Raw genomic sequence first — 25186 nt, forward strand, 5'->3', positions numbered from 1 at the left:
ACAAAACATGTCCGTGTGGAAACATTCAGCTGCACATTAGTTCCGCTTTATCCAACAAGTACCATTGCTATTACACTGACACTGACCCGGGAAGCTGAGTCCTGCAGGATTAGTGGAAGATACACCAATCTTTTAAAAACTGAAGGTCTCCATCATTTAAAGATGAATAATAACAGCAACATTTCCAAGAAGATTCTGTCTTTCTGGCACGAGCTCGTTGAACTGATTTAACGTTTACTGATAATTTGTTTCCTTCACTCAGACAACAGATGAGGGAAAAGGAGGCGTTATGAGTCGATGAAGGGCACCGCCGGGAGGCGATAAGGGAGCCGAAAGCATTTCACATTCACAGATCATACCAGCACTTCATCTTGGGATTTGAACCTGCAACTCAACACAGCTGAATAACAAGTGGAGAAATGAGATTACACCTCGTGCATGCAAATGCGAGGAGGCTCTTATCAGTTTGAGGAGGGGGAGATTATTACTACTAAGTCATTATCTCGCCTTTCAGGCTTCCACCGCCGCAGCTGCTGTTCCTGCCACTGTGGCCTTCAGCTAGATGCTGAGAATAGACTCATTTACTTCACTTTTATTGCATTTCAGATAGCAGCAACTTTATCTCTGCATCTGTCCATCTGTCTTTATGAGAGCATGTTTGCCTGCAAAGGACCAGCCGACAGATTACTTTATTATCGTGGAGTTTCATAACTTTGGCAGTCAATCTCTCTTCCGTTGCCTTAAATGTTTGCAATTTTGTGCCTCCTGTAATTTTGTATTTCTCTTTCATGTGCTCTCAACCCATCAGCTCTTTAAAGGATGTGACATTAGCATGACTTAATTGTTGAAGGCCGATAAGCAAAGTGTCCATGCAGAGAGAGAAGATAGTTTTGAAATTTCGTAAGGGAAGTGTGAAGGGCATCTTTAGGCTCAATAAGCAGTCAGCGATAAGAGATTTTTAATAAATGTGCTTTGGACATATGTTTGGCATTTCCAAGCCAGGACAGAGTTCACGTCAGAGTGGTGGGTAGAAAGCACAGATGTGGTTGGTTCATTCAATCAAAGCCATGCAAAGCACGTTTGGGGTGTTTTGGTGGAAAATGGTTCTTTGACATTGCACTCGGAAATGAATAATTAAAACTGAATCTAGGACAGTAAAAGAGTTTGTTCTGACTCATAAAGTTCTGGATGCTGATCAACTTTTTTCCATTTGCAGCTGTTTTATCAGTGATCTAAGGTGAAGACTGGATGGCTTTGATACTGGGCAGGGGCGGACCTAGCTTGAGTTGAGGGGGGGGGCTGTGATTAGAGTGGTCCAGGGGTGTGCAACCATGGAAAATTCTTCAAAAGTAGACATTTGTTTACATTCTAGGGCACTGATGAATCATGCACTCTGCATGATTCAATCATTTAGAGTGCATGATTCATCAGTGAGTCATTGTTTATGCAAGACCTTTCCCATATTTTATCACACCTTTGGTCAGCTGCTCAGGGGGGCGGGGGGGTGCAATTGGCTCAACCCCCATCACTGTGTAAACTGTGGCTAGTCAGGATATCTTGAATAAAAATATTCAGTTTATGTGGTGCATCACATGACCACATTTGTTGAATATTTTTTGTTTTGTTTTTTTGATTTGTGACAATTTTCTCCATTGCAAGTGTTGTCTTAGTCTTGTCTGTTGTTTTTCCTGCCTTTAAGGCCAACAAAAGTTTCTTCAAGACTTAGGGTTTGGCTGAGTTCTTCAATGAAGTCTTAGTAAATATCTGAGCACTTCCTCCTCTTCAGTGATTCAGTTGATGTGATGGAACTTTGGTTTTCAGTAAGCTCAGGCCATCCGTGCTTGGAAGAGTTACTTGTCCTTAGGTGGAAGGGTCATAGATTGCATTGATGGCATTGAAAATGTGTCTGTCTTTTCTGTTGGCAAGGGCTTGGATTTCAGCAGCCTTGTTGATCCACCACTACTTTTTCATTTTGTGAGCTTCATTTTGCAACGTTGCTTTGTTTGGTTGAGACTTTTTCTCTTGTGAGGTCTGATCTTACTGGAGGCTGAGGTCTGAAAGTTTTTCGCTTTTGGAACCACTCCTGGTGCTTCCTCTTCTGGTGTCCGAGTGCAGGCTGTCATGGTGGTCTTATTGTCTCCTCCCAATGGTTAAGAGCCAGGATGGAGTACTCTGTGATGTTTTTTCAAGCACCATCGAAACTCTACTTTTGTTTCTGGGTCTTCAAGCTTGGCGATATTGAACCATTTGACAGTTTTGCAATGTCCAGGTCTCCTCTTGGGGCAGACGTTCAGCTTTATGGAGCAGATCAGACAATGATTGCCACGATGGATCAATGGAGTCTTGTCTTTGTTAAATGAGCAGTGACACAGGGAGGAACATCAGCTGTGTCATTTTGGGCTTGTACCACATTCCTCTGTGCATGATCAAGCAGACAGTGTTGAGAACACCAGAAACTGGAGAAGACCAAGGACATGCGCAAGCTTCACCTGGCAGCAGCAGATTCTGTAGATGGTTATTTTCAGAAGGTGAGGATGGACAGTTTCCTTCCTGGGTGGTTGCCATCTGGAACCTGTGATGACTCCATGAATACTCAGATAATCTAGAATGCATTGGGTAGCACATGTGTCAGGTGTGTGTGATGTACCACAAAATTGGAATTACTCTGATTTTCTGCAAATGGGATCAATAAGCAAACCTGCTCTGATGGTATCAAAGTGATCAGGATTCAGCACATCAAGATTTATTAATAAAACAAAAGGATAACATACACAGTAAAATCACCAGTGTAAAACCCACACTGACGGCATTAAATTAACACTGCCAGTGTACATATGGTCCACTCTGGTCAGAGTAGCAGTGTTAACACCATCAGTGTTAGTTTTACACTGGTGACTTTCCTGTGTAGAAAAAGCACAAAGTGGGTGGATTTTTGACTGGAATGAAAAGAACTACTCACAAAGCCAATGTCAGTCAAACTGGAGTTTTCTCCACTTTTTGGAGAAAATTATTTTGAGGAACTCAATCTACAAGATAGACTCCCAAACTTCAGCAGGGTAGAAACACCAGAAAACATCAGGACTTTGTACAGTTTCTTCGATAACAAACACACATTTTCTTGCTGACAAAGTAACGTAGCTAACGTGGTGGAAGCAACAGTGCGCACAGATTTGTCTTTGTGAAGGCGCGGTGACCTTTGTCTCTTTGATTACTGCTGCTCAGCGGTGGCTTTTCTTTCTCACTCACTTCATGTTTTCTCGACATCCCATCTTTGATACCCTCATCGCCGCTCTTCCCATCTGTCTCACCGTCTGTGTCCCCAGTGATTGGACAGCTCAGTTTGTTATTTCCAGTTTGGTGTAAAACCTCTGGTGACTCAACAAGACTCCGGATAAACAATCTGAAGATCTGCTTGTTGCGGCGGGGATAACCAGCATTTGTTTTGGAGTCAGTTGTGGTTTCAATAAATGTTCCTTCAGATGAGTCACACTACGTGTCAGTGCTTGTGTTTATGTGCACAATGTGCCTCGTAAATTCTGTTTAAGGCACATTTTTAGCCAGAAGAATTTTCACGTTTCTGCATGTTTGGTAGATAACTTAAAAAAAAAAAATTCAAATTGTCATGAAAGCACCAGATTTTGCACGTGTTTAGCTGATAAACCACTAAGTCATAAAATAATAATAATAATAATAATAAATTTATTTGTAAAGCGCTTTCAATCAAAGTGCTGCACAACAACCAATTCAAGATAAACAGGGTAAGAGCAAAGTTCAAATCACAATCCAATAATGATATAATAATTAGAATTTAAAAAAAAAAATAACACCACAGCTCATGACCCATATGGAGCAGAAAATAAGTGGGTCTTCAACTTGGCTTTAAATGCTTCAACAGAACAAGCCTGCCTGATGCTATTCCACAAAGATGGTACACGGAAGGAAAAAGCTCGCTCACCAATAGTCTTTTTTTGGACCCTTGTAACACACAGAAGACCAGAATCCTGGGAGCACAGTCCATGAGCAGACATGTAGGACTTCACCAGGTCAGATAAGTACACTTCATAATCTGCTCTAACCTGCACTGGGAGCCGCTGAAGAAAGGCCAGCAATGGAGTGATATGTTCAAATTTGCCAGCTCTGGTCAGGATACAAGCTACCACGTTTTGAACAATTGGGAGACAGAGTTGTCTTTGGCAGATAAGATAAAAGGGTGTTAATAATCCTGAAATTGCGAAAGAGTGGATTAAAATCACAGCATCCTTAAAAGACAGGGCAGGTCTAACCTGAGCAATGTTTCTCAAATGAAAGACAATTCTAGTGGCCTCCTTAATATGAAAGGCAAAGGAAAGTGTTTTGTTAAAAATCACACCAAGATTTTTAACTCTGTCTTTGCAATGCCAAAGACAGAGTAAAAGTATAATTAAGGTGACTCTGTCTTGCTGATCCAATAATGAGCATTTCTGTTTTAGCTATGTTAAGGACCATGAAATTTGCTGATAACCAGCTCTGAACAATAGTTCGACAGGTCTCAAGTTTAGATGGTTCAGAACCATTGTTCATTGCCAACGGCATATACAATTGCAGATCATCAGCATAAAAATGAAAATCCAATTGGAACGAATGGTGACTTAATGCTTAGCACTGCAAGCACAGTAAGAAGGTTCTGGGTTTGCTTCCCTCCTGGTTATTCTGAGTGGATTTTGCAGGTTCCATGTTTGTGTGGCTTCCCTTTGGCTTCTGCCCCCTTCCACATACATACAGGTTTGGTTGACTGAAACCTTTAAATTGTCCATTAGTGTGAGTGAGGGTGTGATTGAGTTTGTCTGTCTATGTGGCCCCAGGAGTTGTGTCCTGTCAAAGGTGTATCTTGCTGTTTTCCCAAAGACCCCCCCCCCCCCCCCCCCCCGAGCCCTTAATTGGAATAAGTGTTGAAAAAGTATTTTTTCGCTCATGGTTAGTGGTTGTGTGAATCCATTGATTGTCAAGCAACTGTTTACTCTTTTGAAATCATAATGACACCAGAAATAACTAAATGTCCCTGATCAAAAGTTTACATACCCTGGTGATTTTGGCGTGATATCATGTACAAAAGTTGACACAAACAAGTTTGAGTGGCTACTAAATGTAACAATTCTTACCTGTGATCTGTTTGCTTGTAATCAGTGTGTGTGTAGATGAGTTTCTGGGCAGACCCTTGCATCTTTCATCCAATGCTGCACTGACATTTCTGGTTTTTCATTCATGAAGAAAGCAAAAGTATTGTCAAGGGATCTGGTAGACCAACAGAAATTTCAGCAACAACTACCAGGAAAATTGTTCGGGATGCAAAGAAAAACCCACAAATAACTTCAGCTGAAATATAGGACTCTCTGAAACAAAGTGGTGTGGCTGTTTCAAGATGCAAAATAAGGAGGCACTTGAAGAAAAATGGGCTGCATGGTTGAGTCACCAGAAGAAAGCCATTACTATGCAAAGGCCACAAAGTATATGCCAAACAGCACAGACAACAAAGTCATTTGGAGTGATGAGACCAAAGTTATTGGCCACAACCACAAACGTTACATTTGGAGAGGAGTCATCAAGGCCTGTGATGAAAGGTACATGCTTCCTAATGTGAAGCACAGAGGTTGAGCGTTGATATTTTGTGGATGTGTGAGCTACAAAGGCATAGTAAACTTGGTCAAAATTGATGGCAGGATGAATGCAGCATGTTATCAGAAAATACTGTGTAAAATTTGGACTCATCAGGCCGGAAGCTGTGCATGGGATGTACTTGGATGTTTTGACATGGCATGAGCCAAAATACAAGGCCAAGTCAACCTGTCATTGGCTACAGTGTAACAAAGTGAAGGTTCTGGAGTGGCCATCTGAGTCTCCTGACCTCAATATCATTGAGCCACTCTGGGGAGATCTCAAACATGCAATTCATGCAACACAGCCCGGGAATTTACAGGAACTGGAGGCTTTTTGCCAAGAACAATAGGCAAGTTTGCCATCAGAGAAAATAAGGGGTCTCATCCACAACAACCACAAAAGTGTGTGTGTGTGTGTGTGTGTGTGTGTGTGTGTATGTATATAGTATATATAGATATATAATGTGTGTGTATTAGTGATTTCTTCCATTTGACAAAAATGATCGTTCCACCAAATTTGGCAATCACACAGTTGCAAATGTATCCCAATAACAGCCCAACAAAAGTGAAATTCTACCTTCCATGACAGAGATAATGACAAGTGTGCACAGTGCACGCTCATGTCTGCACAAATCACAGCAGGCTGTTTGGACTGTACATACTGTCCGTGCATGCTTTTCTGTGCAGTAAATAAACATTTATGGAGCACAACAGATGAAACCATCAAAACGCCAACAGCCTGCTTTTATAGGAAGTGGCAGCTGCATATTCATTTCATACAAATTACATTATTTGATTTTATTAAACGCTCGTCAACATTAAGTAGATAATGACTGAACCTACACGGGAGTTGTTTGTCATAAAATGGCTGTATAAAAAAAGTTGTACACCTATTTGTTTGATACTGGGCAGGGGCAGTTTAAAATGTACCACATGAGGATAAAAGGGCTGAATCACAAAGATAGTTAGTGACAAATCTATGAGCGGATTGTGTTCATGTGTCTGCAGCGAGAAACATCACGTCCAAATATCATCCATTTTTATTCAGCAAATTGGCTCTGAGGCTTATTTCCACTGTCACTTAATTCAACTGTGTGGGGGCAGGGGTGGTGGCCAAATGGTTCGTGCCTTTGGTTTCAGTGTGGAAGGTTCCTGGTTCAAACCCCACCCCTGCCACATTTCTCCATGTTGTGTGGAGTTGTGTCAGGGAGGGCATCTGGTGTAAAACTTGTGCCAGTTCAATATGCAGGTCCACTTTAGATTTGCTGTGGCAACCTTGAGTGCAAACAAGGGAGCAGCAGGGACTTACATTTGCAGCTGTGTGCATTATTCTACTGGCCAGTACACTTACAAAGAAATTATTATTATGAAAGAAAAAATATAGCTCACATATTCACTTTAGTTGGAACTGATTTCGTGTTGACATGCCAATAAAAAAGGGGTGGGGTGGGAGGGGCATCAAATACTACTTTTATGATAACGCTGGGATGCCTAAAACTAACACAGTACTATATATATATATATATATATAATATATATATATATATAATATATATGATGTCTATTAGAAAAGTATCCGACCTTATTATTTTTTTAAAAAACCATATGGATTTGAATCACGTGTGATTACATCAGCCAAGCTTGAACCCTCGTGGGCATGCCAGAGTTTTTTTCACGCCTGTCGGTGACGTCATTCGCCTGTGAGCACGCCTTGTGGGAGGAGTGGTCCAGCCCCCTCGTTGGAATTCCTTTGTCTGAGAAGTTCAAAAACTGTGAGGCACATCCGAGTGGATACCATTTGACAAATTAAGCTGGGTTTCGGTAAAAATTTTAATGGCTGATGAGAGATTTTGGATTGTTTCTATCGCTGTAAGGACTTCCCACGGAGTGGGACGTCGCGCAGCGCTCCGAGGCGACGTCGTCATCCTGTTTCAAGCTGAAAACCTCCAAACTTAAGCCTCTGTTGACCCAGGATGTCGTGAGAGAACAGAGAACTTTCAGAAGAGGTCGGAATCAGCAGTTTATCCGGACATTCCACTGTTAAAGGAGATTTTTTTTAATGAAAGAAGTGCGGATGGATTGGCGGGTGCGCCGCGCCGGCTGCGAGCCGACGCGGCGCACCCGCCACAGGAAAAAAACACCTCCGTTGGAAGCCTTAAGGACAAGTTGGAACATGCCCTGCTGTTAAACAATTTCTCAGATACTCACTCAACTGAAAGCCACCAAAAGCCGCCTGGATTTTACAAATGGTTATCAACATGGAGGTGTTTTTCAGAGGCTTAAATTTGGAGGTTTTCAGCTTGAAACAGGATGACGTCACCGCCTCGGAGCGCTGCGCGACGTCCCGCTCCGTGGGAAGTCCTTACAGCGATAGAAACAATCCAAAATCTCTCATCAGCCGTTAAAATTTTCACCGAAAACCAGCTTAATTACTCAAATGGTGTCCACTCGGATGTGCCTCACAGTTTTCGAAAAAATTTTGATGAAGCACAGCGCCAGTCTCTCAGCAACTTCTCAGACAATGAAAATCCGACGAGGGGGCTGGACGACTCCTCCCACAAGGCGTACTCACAGGCGAATGACATCACCGACAGGCATGGAAAAACTCACGCATGCGCACGAAGGTTCAAGCTTGGCTGACGTAAAAACATATGAATCAAATCCATATAGTTTTTTAAAAAAATAAAACGGTCGGTTTCTTTTCTAATAGACCTCGTGTGTGTGTGTGTGTGTATATATATATATATATATATATATATATATATATATATATATATATATATATATATATATATATATATAAAGGGAGCCTGCCCTAAAATGACTGGGGATACAATAAAATATAATTAGTTTTGTCATATAAACAACATTAAATAGTCATGGTAACACTCTTATCTATCTATGTTCTTGAAAACCAGGACAGGCTTGTTTTCTTTTTTTGAGTAAAATCTTTGCGTGCCCATTACGGTTGTGTGTCTCTCTCTTATAAAATGATCCGATGCACATCTAGATAAATTATATGATTCTGGAACAATACTTGTTTATTGTGGAATGAGTCGCTTCAGTCTGATGCAATTCAATCCGATTAAGTTCTTTGTTGAATGTAGACTTTGATCTTCAGATTAGAAAAAGACAAACATGGTATTGCTTAGCTACATGTTTGATGAAAAACCGGGGACCTTTTTCAGATTTTTACTACTGTGCTCCAACATGTTGGCACTGCCTCTGCTCACCCTTTGTTCACCACTAGGGGCAGCACTACATTCAGTGATATCACAGCATAGAAGGAGCCAACTTTTTTTTTTTTTGTCTGTTAGCATAGCATAAATAGCACAACATAACTTTCCCATTCTGAACTTGTGTAGTAGTATGAACAAATTTGGAACTGAATGTAAAGTTCAAATGTGTACATCTCGTCATTATACTGCCTGCTACTACTGGACCTACTGATTTGTAATTTTACCTCACAGGCAGGTTAATGTTCCTGTGACCAGAGCATTACATTGACCTTTGAACTTTGATGAGACTTTGAAGACATGGACGTGCCAGTGTGACATATTAAATCAGCTGATTCATAACGTTATAATCGAGCCATGAACCAGTCCACAGTACACTTAGATCGATTCAGGGGATCGTGTATCAATGTAGTTATTTTGTTTACTTTAACATAATTGAGATTGATAGTGGTGAAATGTTACACCCCTAGTAGCCATCAAAAATTGTATTTCATTGACATAAAATGAAACGTCTAGCAAAGAGCATGTTGTCCACATCGTAAGAGATGAATAGACAGATGACCCGTCCAGTAGAAATAAAAAAAAATTGTTAAAATTAATTAATTCAGGGTTTTTTTTATTTTAAATTGTAATAGCTATTAAAATTTTTAAGTTATCGTACACAAAGTTTCATCTGTTATCGGTTATTTTCTTTGAATGTCTAATGACCTGATGATAAATTTCCTCTGGGTAAAATTTTCCAGGTGGAAATGCCAAATGTTCCTCAGAATGATCCTGGATGGAAACAAGAATCCGTGATTAAAACAAGACACGTTGTGTTTCTCAGCTCTGCTCTGCGGTGGGTCAAATTAAATAAAGGTCTGTAAGACAGCGGCCCCAATTTCTGCTTTATTAGGAACAAGCGGTGACGGACACAAAGGGGACGCACTGAGATGTCCCAGCAGTTTTATGTGCTCGCGACATGTGCACAATGAGCCGAGCAACACAAGACTGATCATCGGGAATAATATCACAGAGCCTCAGGCTTAAGGAGCGCAAGTTCCTTTTGATAAATTCTATTTAATTAGCTTACAATTAACTAGTCCATTAAAAGTCTATTGGACAAGATGGCAGCAGCCACTTATTGTATTTCTTCCCGTATAGGGAATGAGGGCGAGGAGGGGCAAATGGCTTCTCATCTATCTGGGTGTGTGATATTAAGTACGTCGGGATAAACCCCAACCAGAAGGCTAACAGCTGTGTGAGTGTGAGCGTGTGCACACCCGAGGCCTGTGGTCCTGATTGCGTCTCTCTCAGTGCATGAATCACTCGAGAGTGTGCACCATAAGTCTTACAGCTCTGAGCTGAAAATGTCCAGAAGATGAACTTAGACATTTTCATTATTAAAATCAAAGTTCCCTTCTCTTTATTCTGACTCGGTAAGCATGAATTGCATTAATATTTCCATTTGTCTTTGTTAATGTCATCTCCATCTCTCGCCATCTCCATTCTCTTTACCAATGTTTCAATGAAGGTGCGTCACCATATTGCAGAGTTAGGAGTTTTTCTTTGTTTGTTTTGTGGTTGTTTTGGTCACCCATTCAGTCTGAAACTTGTAAAATTGGAAACATGTTGATTTTGTGTCATATTCAATATTTGAAACTCGTTGTGTCCCAGTTAAAAAAAAAAAATCTGCCTCTAATCAGAGTAATTTTTTATTGAGTATCTTTGTTAGGAAAATTACCTAAAAAACAAAAACACACACAAAAAAAAAAAAACACTGACACAGACAACAAACAAGACACCAGAGGAAATGGTTTTCAGTTTCTAAGATCTTTTATTTAAAGGTAGATGTCATACAGAGTGTAGGTCTGAAGACAAATACGAGTACATTCAGTTTTTATGCCACTTATATACAGTCCCACGGTGTTCCAAAGTCCATTCAATGAAATAATTTGATAGTATAAGACAGTCAGTCTCAAAGATAGATCGTTTAGGGGAGGTGATGGTCTAGTGGTTAAGGTGTTGGGCTTGAGTCTAGAAGATCATGGGTTCAAATCCCCACCTGACTGGAAAATCACTCAGGGCCCTTGGGCAAGGCCTTTAATCCCCTATTGCTCCCGGTGTGTAGTGAGCGCCTTGTATGGCAGCACCCTGACATCGGGGTGAATGTGAGGCATAATTGTAAAGTGCTTTGAGCGTCTGATGCAGATGGAAAAGCGCTATATAAATGCAGTCTATTTATTTATTTAAAGTCTGTTGCTGGTCATTCATTATACACTGATGAAATACTGTCTTGCCTCATCACATAGCATAAGGCAATCAGATGAATAGTCCTTTCCTTCTTGTTCATCATGCACTGATTAATTCATGTCTCATCTCATCACATAGGATAAGAGAATCTTATCTGTGCTCTTTGCTCTTCCATGGCATTGTTCAGTCAATTACTAAGACAATTATAATGGTAAATGTATTTTGACAAAGGCTTAACAACATTAATTTTTATAACAATCTCCCAATCTAATATTTGATTTTCTTAAAGTCAGCCTAATGTATGCGGTTGACAGTTTTACAGCTTTGCAATGCACAAAGAAAAACACCACAAAAAACAGCAAAAATACACCTGCAATCAAAGATGCTTTTTAATGTTAAAAATGTAAATAAACATATGTATGTATGTATGTATGTATATATATGTCTCATCAATTCCAGTTACTGTAGCATTTAGTAGTACTCACATCAAAGAAAAGTGTTTTGTGATGTGATTATGTTTTCATTCTGACTTAAGTGTGTTGTAAGACCCAGAAGAGCACATAACAGTACAGACCTGTCCACTTGCTGGGGCTAATGCGCTAACATTCTGCCAGTTCTCCCTACTGCACATAGGAAAATATAACCCAGAATGCATTGTGTCATCAGCATCCATTTTTTTCAGCAGATTAATGCACCCCCACTGTTTGTTTACTGTTACTTAAACATGCATGAGCTCCAAGTCTGTCATCAGAGGTGTGTGAAAATGTCAGATATATAATGGACCCAAAGCTGAAAAATGTCTCAGTGTAAAGGGTGTTCCTTACAGAGGGAAAACAATGCCGGGATCTAGCATCTTTTGCGGAGAAGGCAACAGAAGTTTATCTGATTTTGGTGAAGTGTGACCACAAAGTCGGAGAGAAAGTGATGATGGCGGACAGCTGTGCTCACAATCTCATTGGGAGAGCTGTGGACATGGGACTTGAAATGGCTACCAGACGATTGTATTAGCGATTTTGCCTGCTTAGTGAGTGTGAAGGGACAACTGAAAGAATTGAGCAACACAAACGTGATGACAACTATTGGACTAACTGTTGTGCTGAACTCCTAGAACTTGAAAGTATGGAAGGGCACAACAAATTTGTTTACATACAAAGCCAGCTGGAACCAAAGCAGCGTCAGACAACCACAACGATATTCTACATAGCTGCTGTATCCGAACACAGGAGGTGTAAAATCAGTTGGATGCGGTTGTATCTCAGGGTTTGTATTTATTACTACTTTATTTATGGTGCTCCAATCTTATTTACATGTATTTGATGGTTACTGAGGAGCTGGAGACAGAAATACATTGGTCGTTGAACCTCGGAAAATTCAGGCAGAAAGAAACAATGCACCGCCGATAGCGATACGCAAATACCTATATATAGTCGGTAGAATTGTCAGTAAGATCTACAAATGGAGAAGGGAAGACAGTAGAGGAAGACAACTGGCCTATATATATATATATATATATATATATATATATATATATATAAACTTCCGGAAAGTATTCACAGTGCTTCAGTTTTTCAACATTTTATGTTCCAGCCTTATTCCAATATAGTTTTTTTTTTTTTTTTCCCCACAAAACGTATTAATCTACCATGCAGCCCGGATTGGTGCAGAGATAATTTTCCTTCTGGAGGTTCTCCCCTCTCCACCATCAGGTTCTTGGTTTATGTCCCTTACTAAAGCAGTTCTCTCCCAATTGCTTAGTTTAGAAGGGCGAACAGCTCTTGGAAGATTTCTGATGGATCTGAACTTTTTCCATTTACAGATGATGGAGGCCACTGTGCTCATTGAGACCTACAAAGCAGCAGAAATGGTTCTGTCCCCTTCCCCAAATTTGTGCCTCTACACAATCCTGTCTCTGAGGTCTACAGACAATTCCTTTGACTTCATGCTTGGTTTGTGCTCTGACATGCACTGTCAGCTGTGGGACTTTATATGTAAACAGGTGTGTGTCTTTCCAAATCATTTCCAATCAATTGAATTTACCTGAGTTGGACTCCAATTAAGCTGTAGAAACATCTCAAGGACGATCAGTGGAAACAAGATGACCTCAATTTTAAACTCCATGGCAAAGGCTGTGAATACTTAGGAACATGAGATTTCTGTTTTATTTTTAATAAATTTATATAAGTCTCAAAAAAAGAAGCTTTTTCACATTGTCATTATGGGGTATTGTGTGTAGAATCTTAAGAAATGAATTTCATCCCTTTTGGAATAAGGCTGTAACATAAAATGTGGAAAAAGTGCAGCGCTGTGAATATGTTCTGGATATACTATATATATATATATATATATAAATCGTAGTCTCATGTGCTCATCAAAACTGTGAAGCTGCAATTAAAGATTTCAGTGTGCCCCAGACAGCTTTCAGATTTAAAAGTCAGCCCTGGTGTCTTTATGTTTGGGAACGGCTGCAGTCAGACACGAAGGATGATGAGGGAATAACATAACAGATATGTGAGGACTTGGGACTGCTCAGCTGTAATAAAAATGGTAACATTTTGAAAACTGGCCAGTCTTTTTACACTTGTAGTGGGATTTGAAACATGGCCAACACTTCCTTGATAAAAGACAGATAAATTATTAGGATTGAAAGCTGGCCAAACTCTGGGCTCCTCTGCGTGAGAAGAGGCTGGAGCAGCCCGTCGCCACTGAAACTCAGCCAACCTGTCGTCATTTTTTTAGAAAGCAGGGTACAAACTACTGGGAATGAAACTCAGCCAACCTCCCTACCCCCCTCAGCTGGAGTCGATGGCTCAATCTCACTTTAACAGCTCTGCTCCATTACGCGCACACATCGAAAAGTGAGGCTGATTTCATTCTAACAGCACTGACTTTAAATTGCTGAAAGAGAAAAATTCAAAAGGACTGCAGGCCAGAACGAACAAAGATTTGTGGGAGAAAGCATGTGCTGTGGGTATAAAAGAAAATGAACTCTATATGAAATTCTGTCATGTAATTAAATTCAGATTTTCCATTTCTGATGTGTTTTCATAGCCTCACCTCACCACACTGCCCACAACATATGACATCCTTTGTGTCCGAAACACTTCAGAATAAAGTAAACAGTACCACAGTTGCTGCATTTTCACACCGGAGTATAAGTTGCTCTTTAATTTGGAATTTTTTTGTATTGTTGTAGTGTAGTTTTTGTTGTTGTTTATTTATTATTTTATTAGTAGAACTTATTGTGTTTAGTATTTTGTTTCCTTGAGAAGTTCGACATAAATCATCTGAATTATTATTGTTAATAATGAACGTGTGATTTATTTGTTTATTTTTGGTATATAAGTCACACCGGAGTATAAGTTGCAGATATAAATTCCCAAACTCTCTGTATTGCTGGCCCACAGCAACACATAGAAAGGAACAGTGGATTTATCCAGGAACGCTTCAGCTTGTGGCGTGTACCATAAGGACAGTTAAATTCCAGCAATAAGCTTGATGGACAGATAAGTGTGTTGAACAGCATCAGATGATATTTGACACAGTTTAGACAAAAAAGAAAAGAAAATCATCTGATGGACATGGATAGCTGACCCACAGCGTCGGAAACCCTGCAGTAAAAACATTTGGTATTTTGTTTAGTGCTTTGATTCCTGGGAAAGTGCTGTATACAGTACATAGTTCTCCCTTGTAGTTCATTAATAAGAAACTTGATTTTTTTGGTATGCAAGTCACACTGGAGTCTAAGTAATAGGACAATCTCAAACTAGTACAAAAATCAAACAAACTAAAATAATTAAATAAATAAGTGACTTAAATTCCAGAAAATCACTTTCAACTTACTGGGTGCACATAATCAACAACAAAGGAGTATGAATGTGAGGAGGAAATCTCAGTGATAGTTGGCATCTCAAAGATAACAATGAGGTCATTTGAGAAGATATAGAAAACCAAATGTGTCAAAGGCAAGAAAAAAAATGTTGATTTGGTGAGTCACTGTGATTCCTATTCAGGCTGTTCTGAGATTCATTAAATTAAAAACAAAACAAAGTGGTCTTGATATTGTACCATGTTTCACCTGGATGCATCAGATAAATGGTTACTGTATAGAGGTGTGGATGGATTGGGATGGTTTAATGGCAGTGTTACAACTTATTAGCAGATTCAGAAAGTTCAAGCCTCTGCAAGTATGACGCAGACAAAAAGTAATTGTCACTGTCTGCACATGTTGGTAGTAAATGACAGACGGTAAGCAGTTGCTAGCAGAGGTGACCCTGTGAGATTGGCGTTGTATTACCAATAAAGTAGACTTGGGTTCCATTCCATGTTTGTGCTTCACGGTACCTGTCTTTGTCCTTGGACAAGACTGTTAATCTCCATCTCCACCCAACTGTAAATGGGCTTGGCCTTGGCTGGACAAGTAGCCAAGGCCAATGTAGCAATGGACTGGCAACCCATCCAGACGGATTCGTAGATTCTCATCCCTTCACGCTGTGGTATCTGGGGACAAGCCTGGGTACCAGTGGGCCTCACTGACTTCTATCCCAATATTAAAGGTGAGAGTGTGCAGTACTTGCTCATATCTCCTTCAGCTCTCATATAATGTGATTGACTGCTAAAATATCACCAATTTTTATCAGTATGCAAATATTTGTGGACTTAACTGCATACGGAGGTGAGATTTTAAGGCACATATAATTGGGTGCATTGACACGGTGGTATTAAGAACAGATCCATGTGTTATGATCATATCACAGTCCTCCACCTCCTCTACAGCTGTTAGTGGGAAGGTGCTAAGAGCTCAGTGATGTTCTCACCTCCTCAACAATGTGTTATGAATGACGAATACTTATTGTGCTTGGCTGTGGTCGGGAAAAAGATTATTTTAAAGAAAGCTCCAGCTCACAGTGTGGTGAGAATTTGCCTCAGTGTGTCTGACAGGCAGAAATGAGAAGTTCCAGCCCTGAAATGATGTGTATTTATTTTAAACTTTAACCCGAATGTATTGTTGGTGTATATATAATAAGTCAACATTTAGTGTTTTGCTGTTCTGGCCCACTTCCAGATAAGTATATGGAAGCAGGCATGGAAACTGATGGACATAAGGATGTCATTACTGTGTGCTGCATTCAGCAGTTCATCATGGACGTTCTGCTGCTCGGCTCCTTTTACTCTGCATTAACGCTGAAAACCTTCAAAAGGAAGAAACAGTGCCTAATAGTGCAGCAGATAACAGAATATTTGCAGAGGAATTGTTCAAATCTGGATACAAGCACCAAAAGTTGACTGTGTATACCTTTTGGTATATATTTTAGGCAAATAATGTTAGCCATTTGAATTTTCAATTGGGGGCCAAATAGGGGTCAATGAAGAATTGCACAAAAAAATGTTCCAATCATATTGAAAAGCTATTCCACATTTTGTGTCTGATCATAACTATTCCAAAAAGGTATAATTTGGACTATCTGTGACTGAATGTTATGGAGTTATAGGGTAAAAACAGCAAGAATGGTGACAAAGGTCAGTTTCAGTTTGTACAGGAGTCAGAAGTTAAAGTTGCTCCAATTATTGTAAAACATGATGCAAATTATTGGTTGAGTTTATAGGGTTTTAAAAAGGAATAGTTTGCACCATGTGTCATGCTTACTTGTCATGTTACGGGGTAACATATGTCCAGTGGTGGGCACAGTTCCGCTAATCTACTAACCGCTAATTATCGAAGATAATGTTTTCATTATCGGATTAGCTTTTCAGATAACTTTGAAAACCATCATCGGACCAATTATCTTCTGATAAGTTTTGGTCCGATAATTTTTAGACCGCTAACATTTTTGCAGACATAGTTTTTTGTAGTAGATGCACAGTTCTATCCTCTACAAACAGAAGAGCTAGTTCCAGACTAAACTGTCCTAACCTCTGCAGGCAAATGAGAACTGCTCATAAAAAAGAAAAAAAAAGTCATTTATTTTGATCCCGGACTAATACACTGGCAATAGCACCCAAGTCATCCAGAGGCATAGAGTTTTAACTTATGGTTAGAATTTTAACCAAACTAATTTTAGATGTCACGCCTGAAGTTTTATAAAGTTAAAATATCAGCTATATGTTTTAGTTTTAAAGTAATGCACTAATTTTGAAGGTTTTAGTGTGGACATGGTGTGTGCACAGTGCATTATGAGTAAAAGTTCACGCCAGGAGAAATGCATTTGAGACACTCTGATCAGGCTCCACATGGACAACAGCATTATACTCTTTGTATATTGTGCCTAAAACTCTTGTGAATATATTCTCTGGCTTTATAGTCATTGTTATTGTATTTGTTTTATGTAAAAATGCCAGAAGAAGCCCAGGTTGCTTTTCCAAAAGCCGAAATTGTGATTCAAGCCGTGTGATATAACAGGCGTCAAAATGCATAGAACACTTCCATCTACTGGCGACCGGTTATATCAGTGTTGTCGACCACATGATTTTAAAATTATCTGTAGGTTTCCAAAGCTGAGAGACCACACACGTGGAGATAAAAAAAAAAAAATCATAGATCTGACAGGTTTAGTTGTGTGTGGTGTCAACCACACGGTAAAAACACAAACAGATTTCACACACGAACATTCCCAGGTCAGACACCTCACTTTCTGATTGACTGCATGTCACATTTAGCTCCTCACGTCCTTCTTAACACGCCACACATGGCAGGAATATCTGATAAGATTTTATTTAGCGTCATCACGATTGTCGGGCGTCCTTAAGATTGTCAGAAGGAGAAGATCGGGTCCGATGTCGGCCTAATTATCTTGCCATGTGAACCAGGCTTGATGTTTGATGCCTCACGGAGCGACTGATTGATGCGTTATGACACCACACCGAACATGTTTTCACTATTATTTGATTTCTTTGTGCGACTGACATTATTTAAGCATTCAAAAGGCGATTCCTATCGCCACACAATTCCAACACAGTTTTTTGACAGTTCTTGTTATTGAAAGAAACCTTGTCTCCCTGTAGAGTTGTGATGTCTTCATGTGTGGGCTTAGACACTGTCTAGCGGGATTTTGAAAATTTCTTTCTTTTTTTATACACATGAAAAAAAATGACATATTTTACAAAAGCACATTTATTTGTAAACAACACATTACATTGATTCACTTGTTGGTTTTTACATAGAATGAATGAATCAACCAATCAGTATGAGCAGAGGCTTAGTTACCCATAATCCCCTCTGAGCATCTGTGTGTTAATGTTCAAATGATCAGAATGAGTGCATTATTTTAAAATTAACAGATATGTTATATATCACTTTGTACATTTTAAGAGTTTACATTAATGTAGTTATTCTCTCCGGAATAATTTATATTTAAATCAAAACCATAACTCAAACCTGCTTTCATTTCAAGACCTCTGCCTCACGGCGGGACCACTGTATCCTGTCAGGGTAAATGACGTTCTCCTACAGCAGGGGGCAGAGTGCACAAAGACTGAGGTTTTGGCTCATTGGCTGTTGTGTTGGCAGTGTTTAAACTCAAAATCAGCTTCTTAGTAGCTGAGAGTGTATGGGAGGCAAAATTTAAAGTTATCAGTTATCTGTAGCTTCCGATAAGTTTTTAGGCAGTTTATCGGTTTAGCGTTAAAAAGATAACTTTTCAGTTAGCTGATTACCAGTTATCGAAGCTAACTTTTTGATTAGCTCTGCCCACCACTGCATATGTCACATGCCATAGAATCCAATGGACGTCTACGTTTTTTGACCTTTACCTTACAGACCAAACATTCAATACGTCAAAACTATTCAGTTTGTTAATCCTATCAACACAACCAATAATTTGCACCACTTTTTACCAAAATTGGAGCAACTTTAACTTTTGACCCGTGTACAAACTGAAATTGACCTTTGTCACCATTCTTGCTGTTTTAATCCCATAGCTTCATAATATTCAGTCATAGATAGTCCAAACTATTCCCTTTTGGAATCTTTATGATCAGACAAATAATGTGGTATAGTTTTCAACATTATTAGACCATTTTTAAATTTTGACCCCTGTGTAATTCTTCAGTTGACCCCTACCTGGCTGCTTATTGAAAATTTAGGTGGCTGATGTGCTTTTACAAAAGAGTAATGTCTGTGTGCCAATTTTGGTGCTTGTTTCCAGAAATGAACAATTGTTACAGTTATCTGCTCCACTATAAAGACTTCAAATGCTGCATTGCTTTTTGAGCTGGTAACATAATTGTAATTTTGAGGATGGAGACCACTACTGGCTACAACGGGGAGGCGATGTTTGAATGTGTGGCTGAGCAGGGATGGATCCACTCATTCATGGAATAACAATGTAATATTGTCACTGATATAAAAAAAATTCAAATAATACAAATTCATTAATATAATATGAACCAATATATAAATACTCCGTTCCACCATTAGAGGGCCCAGGGCTCACTACGCAAAATTTGAAAAGTGGGCCGATGCACGAACATGACCAATATCATGTACATCGGAATGTCAATTTCAATAAAATGTCTAACTTCATCACAAATAAAAAATGTATCACAAATAACTTACCTGATTGTCCATTTTTTTGTGTCATGTTCTCATTCAATCAATGTAATTTAATTTAATTTCAGATAGGTGTTTAACCAACTTTTTAAACAAGTGTTAAACCAGGGTTTAACTAACCACCCCCTTTTCTTCACAAAAGGGGGCGGGCCAATGCTTGGCCCTGGGTTCTCCGATAGGCAAACAGTGATTATTATTATAGTTGTAGTAAGCAATTCTTTCCATCTTAAATGCTAACATAAACAAAGTTAAATTTGCAAAGAAAAACTGTAATTTTTATTGTTAACCATATCTTTCATTACTCTGCACAAGACAATAATATACAATGTGATATTGCTGTTTTTTGTAACTGTTAATTACTGAAGTCAACAGACAGGCACATTTTTTGTCAAACATGAATGATTTTTAAAAAAGTCAAAAACATTGTCTTCATCTGAATATTTTCCGACACATAACTTAATTATCTTAAGTACAGCAGTAGGTCTAACTGGAAAATCCAATCAGTATGTGTTGCACCAATGCAACGACCAATCATCTAACTCAAAAGAAACAGTCATGGAATAAGATTTCATTTAGATCACAAAGTCCAATTTCTTGTCTTGTGGTTTGCCAATTCTTTTTTTGGGGGGGGCATGAATGGGGTGCCATGAAGGACCAAGGACCATGGTTTTTGATATTGTTTTTACTGTGAAGCACTTTGGGCAGCTGCTGTTGTTGTAAATGTGCTATATAAATAAAATTGACATTGACCACGACTGTGCAGTAAAGTCATATCGGTTCTATTTCATGCACAGATTAAACTCGTTCACACGTACAGTTTTGTTGCAGGTACAAACAACACGTGTACTTGTACCAGCTGTGCTTCAAGTGTGGGTTTGCAGTAGCGTTGATGATGTTGCAAAAGGCTCATCATAGTGTGTGTGCATGTGTTCCTGACAGAGACTGAAGGTGTGTGGTACTGAGGAGATTCAAGACAGAGACTGTAGGGAGATGGGGAGGAAGGAATTTTACCTGAGGGAAGATGCACTCAAATATTGCATCACTTTTTTTTCTGTGGAAAAGACAAGAAGAGGTGGACACTTGGCTGCAGGGTGAAATATCTTCTGTTAGGCACCTGATCCTGGAGAAAAAAGTGATGCAAATTATTGGTTGAAATAAAATGATTATTAAATGGAATAGTTTTGAGTGTGTTGAATGTTTGGTCTCCAAAGTAAAGGTCAAACAAGGTCAACGTCCATTGGATTCTATGACGTATGATATATGTTACCCCATAACATAACTGACAGGCGGTGCAAACTATTCCTTTTTAAAAAGCTACAACACGTATCGGGTTCCGATACTGATCTGGGATCGGATCGGTCCCATCCCTAGTGCCAGATTCCATGCTTTTATCACAAAATGAACAATTTTGATTGAAATTTTAGGTAAGCTGCACCGCTTTCCTCCTTTTCTGGGTGACATTGGACCTTCTTGGGTTAGCAGATCCATCACTACAATTACTTTCTAAAGCCACATTATTTTTGTGTAATAAAAACTGTGGAGCCATTTGAGTGGGCAAATTTAATGGCGATACAGTAAATAAATAACTAAATAAATAATTATTTTCAAAAATTCCATTTGTATTAATTTTTTTTGTTCTGCTGGGTTCAGCTTCCCTACATGCTCACTTTACTGTTACAGGTTAAACTATGCAGACAACTCGTAACAGCTGAACTCAAATGTTTAAATTATAGGCCTTTAAAAGAGATAACGCTAACTCCAGCTGGAAATATATATATATATATATATATATATATATATATATATATATATATATATATATATATATATATATATATTTTTTTTTTTTTTAAATCAGTTTTACCTCTCCATGTCTGTGGTTTTGGAAAATGGTTGCCATTAAAGTAACGTCTGTGTCATAGCAGAGAAATGACTGGTACGGTCCTTTAACACTGTAATATTTATTCATTGAACTTAAACGGCAGCTTTAAAATGTGTGCAGAACGACATGTGATTGCCTGTGCTGATGGTACATGAGGCAAGATTAAATCACCCAAATTCCTCTTGACGACCAGCAGACTCTACCTGGAATGACTCAATCTCATCTTGAGCAGGACGGACAGATGTAGACAGCATGCGCTCTGTGTGCGAGTGTGTGCAAGTGTGTTGATGGGGAATTTCTGCCATGTTAACCACCGCAACATGACGGATGGCGGGCCGCAGACACGCACATAAACACCCATTTCATAAAACCAATCACCTGCTCCAGGCTGTGTAGTTTGGAAAATCTATCAAAGCTGGTGCAGTGGCAGCATCAGCTACGGCGGCAGATCCGTGGGTCGCTGCACTTGTAAAATGGCAGGTTTAGGAGACAACGCTGCAGCCAAACATCTTTTTGTTTCATAAACAGCGTGTGATGAGGAGTTGCAGCAGTACGCCAATTTAAGAGTTTCCTTCTGTCAAGCTGCACACTTTAGCTGAAATATGATTTTCATGTATTGCAGCCTGTCGTGGCTTATTATGGTAATAATACCTGAGAGGACATTCTTTACTGTGATTACGGCTATGACAGAGATTTACACAGGTTTGTGTACCGTTGCCAGCAACAAAGTTGCCATAACAATACGGGTGCATGCTCTCAGGGGCATCGCGCCGTTTATGCAACAGTTACCAGCTCATCCACCAACAATTGCTTCCTCCCAAAGAAACTGATGCGCACATGATAATAAAACAGAAGAAGGGTCGTAAACTGCCTCAGGTTGTCAGAACCCTCCAATAAAACAGTTTTATGAGGCTAATCAGTTTGGTATCAACACCTTGTTGACCTGGTCAGATTGCACTCGCTAGATGATGGCTGGTGTGTAATAATCAATGTTACGCAGACGTGGAAAAAATCTATACATCACCAGGTGTCAGGAGAGCCGAGGGAGTTCTTCAAGTGGGTTCAAATCAAAATGGCAAGTAGTGTATAGCTGTGCCAGGTGATTATGGGAAAAAGTATTTATCCGAAATCACTGCAAAGCCGTTGGGTCCAAGACTGATGCTGTCGAGGAATATCAATAGCAGGTGAACCCTGCATTGGTCCAACTTCCCAAGGAGGGTGTTCAGAATCATGTACCCCCCCCCCCCCCCCCACACACACACACACACACTAATTTCCAGTCATGTCCAGAAATATTTGTGCAGCGATTCTAATTATTAACTTGTTTATAGTGGAGAATTTCAGTGTAAATTTAAGGTGTTTAACAATAATGTTGCGTTAGCCATTTTGGAGTCTCTCCATTTTCAGAGGTCAGCTCTGTAAACGTGTTGGTGCCTGGTGTCACCATACCCACCGCATCATACAACCACCTTGGGTCCTGGATGACAAGCACCCAGGCAGATAAGCCATCCATCCCCACATCTCAAAAATGTCTGCTGCAGCGAGATGAAAACATGGACAGTGTTTTAGAGTAACTAGTTCTATGTAAGAAGAGTTACAAAAAATATAATTGTAATCCATTACATTATTATCAAGGCATCAAGGCCTATATAAACCCATTTCTTCAAAATCGATTAAATATCCAAATAAACTATAACTACAAGGCAAATAACTGGTGATTGCAAACTGAATCCATTTGATATACCATGTTTGTGCATCTGAGGGCCCAGGGCTGAGCATCATCCCACCCCCTTTTTTGAAGAGAGTTGGTTAACCACCCACCCAAAAATAAATTATTTTATTAAATAAAGTTTATTAAATGGTCACATAAAATAACTTAATTCTGACCCCCAACTTTTCAGTGTTTCTCTCGTCTCTTCCACATCAGACTTGTGATAATATCATCTGTTTGACCTGTGCTGTTATTGTGAAAGACTCTTCTGAAAGAAACAAAGTGTTTTCAAAGTGAAGGAGCTACTATCAGTTTTTCATTGTTGCCTGACAAAAGTCCTTTTTACATCCAGCAAAATGAGTTTGTTGTCAGTTTATGTTGACAAAGTTTGTCAGAAAGTTTTGTGTGTGTTCAAAACTTTGAAGGGAGTTCAGACGGAGATCTTTCCTGCTGCCTGGACATTTGCTTGCTGTTTTGAGTGTGAGAGAGTGGAACACAGAGAGAACACACATCACTTCTGGACCGAACACGGAGAAAACAGAGTTTACATGTTGACAGCGACAGACTGGATGTTCCACCTTTTTCACTAAGAGACTGACTGGAAAATTATGGATGTTGTTATCTGAATGAGGAGGAATCACAGACAACAACAAATAGATTATTGAACTGTAGAGTCACCTGGAATTGAACTGTTGGGAGTTTTTTTTTTAAGTTTCCATGAGAGCCAGAGTTTTCTGTTTAAACATAAACGCTGTGCAAAGTGTTTCAGTGAAGTAAATTGTCTGTGTGGTTAATTTTGAAATCTGACCTTGCATGTCAGATCACTTTTTTTTCCTGCTGGGTTGAAAAAGCCAGAGGCATCAACTGACAAGGAACACATTTAATAAATGACAAAAGGAGTGGATAAAACAGACATGGACAGCTGATTTACTCTGTATTTGTGAGTAAATCAGACATTTCATTGAAATGGGTGGTCTGACAAATGTAATATTTGGCCATGTTTGTGCAAATGCCCATCACCCATACAGGCAGAATTTCCAGAGGAATGCCCAGGGCGCTTGGACGTGTTAATACGGTAGTATAAAATATTTGAATGTGTGAAATATTCAGCAGGTAGGAATGGCATATTCCTGAATGATGTGGGTCCCCAAAAGTTAGAGACAAATTTGATGGGTCCTTATTTTGAATTTGCTCTACCACATCCTGTCTGCTAACAAACCTCTGACTCAGTGCTGCCAATTTAGCAATTTGCACTTTGTTGTGAGATTTAGCAACTTTTTGACCTTCTCTTGAGACCAATGGATCCTCGGTTCAAATCCCAACCTGACCAGAAAATCACTAAAGTCCCTTGGCCAAAGTCCTTAATCCTCTAGTTGCTCCTAGTGTGTAGTGGGTGCCTTGCATGGCAGCAGCCTGACATTGGGGTGAATGTGAGGCACTGATGTGTAAAGAGCTTTGAACGTCTGATGCAGATGGAAAAGCGCTATATAAATGCAGGCCATTTCCCATTTACCTACTGTGCACTGCAGTCAAATTCATCCTACCATCCTGATCCTGATCAGAAAATGACAACCCCAGTTCCAGTGAAGTTGAGACATTGTGTAAAATGTAAATAAAACAGAATTCAATGATTTGCAAATCCTCTTCAACCTATATTCAATTGGATACACCACAAAGACAAGATATTTAATGTTCAAACTGATAAACTTTATTGTTTTTGTGCAAATATTTGCTCATTTTGAAATGGATGGCTGCAACATGTTTCAAAAAAGCTGGGACAGTGGTATGTTTACCACTGTGTTACATCACCTTTCCTTCTAACAACACTCAATAAGCGTTTGGGAACTGAGGACACTAATTGTTTAAGCTTTGTAGGTGGAATTCTTTCCCATTCTTGCTTGATGTAGAACTTCAGTTGTTCAACAGTCCGGGGTCTCCGTTGTCATA

The 25186-nt window shown here is 39.5% G+C and overlaps 1 long non-coding RNA gene across 1 annotated transcript; it reads right to left on the reverse strand.

The window, feature by feature from the left end:
* Positions 1–527: 527 nt before the first annotated feature.
* LOC117523771 lies at positions 528–23826 on the reverse strand. Its single transcript, XR_004564614.1, has 4 exons — positions 23623–23826; positions 22685–22689; positions 18514–18519; positions 528–539 (listed from the first exon to the last, which is right to left on the reverse strand). It is a non-coding gene; the product is annotated as an uncharacterized LOC117523771 (long non-coding RNA).
* Between the last annotated feature and the right edge of the window lie 1360 nt (positions 23827–25186).

This window comes from Thalassophryne amazonica, chromosome 13 (assembly GCF_902500255.1).
Source record: "Thalassophryne amazonica chromosome 13, fThaAma1.1, whole genome shotgun sequence".
Classification (NCBI taxonomy): Eukaryota; Metazoa; Chordata; class Actinopteri; order Batrachoidiformes; family Batrachoididae; genus Thalassophryne; species Thalassophryne amazonica.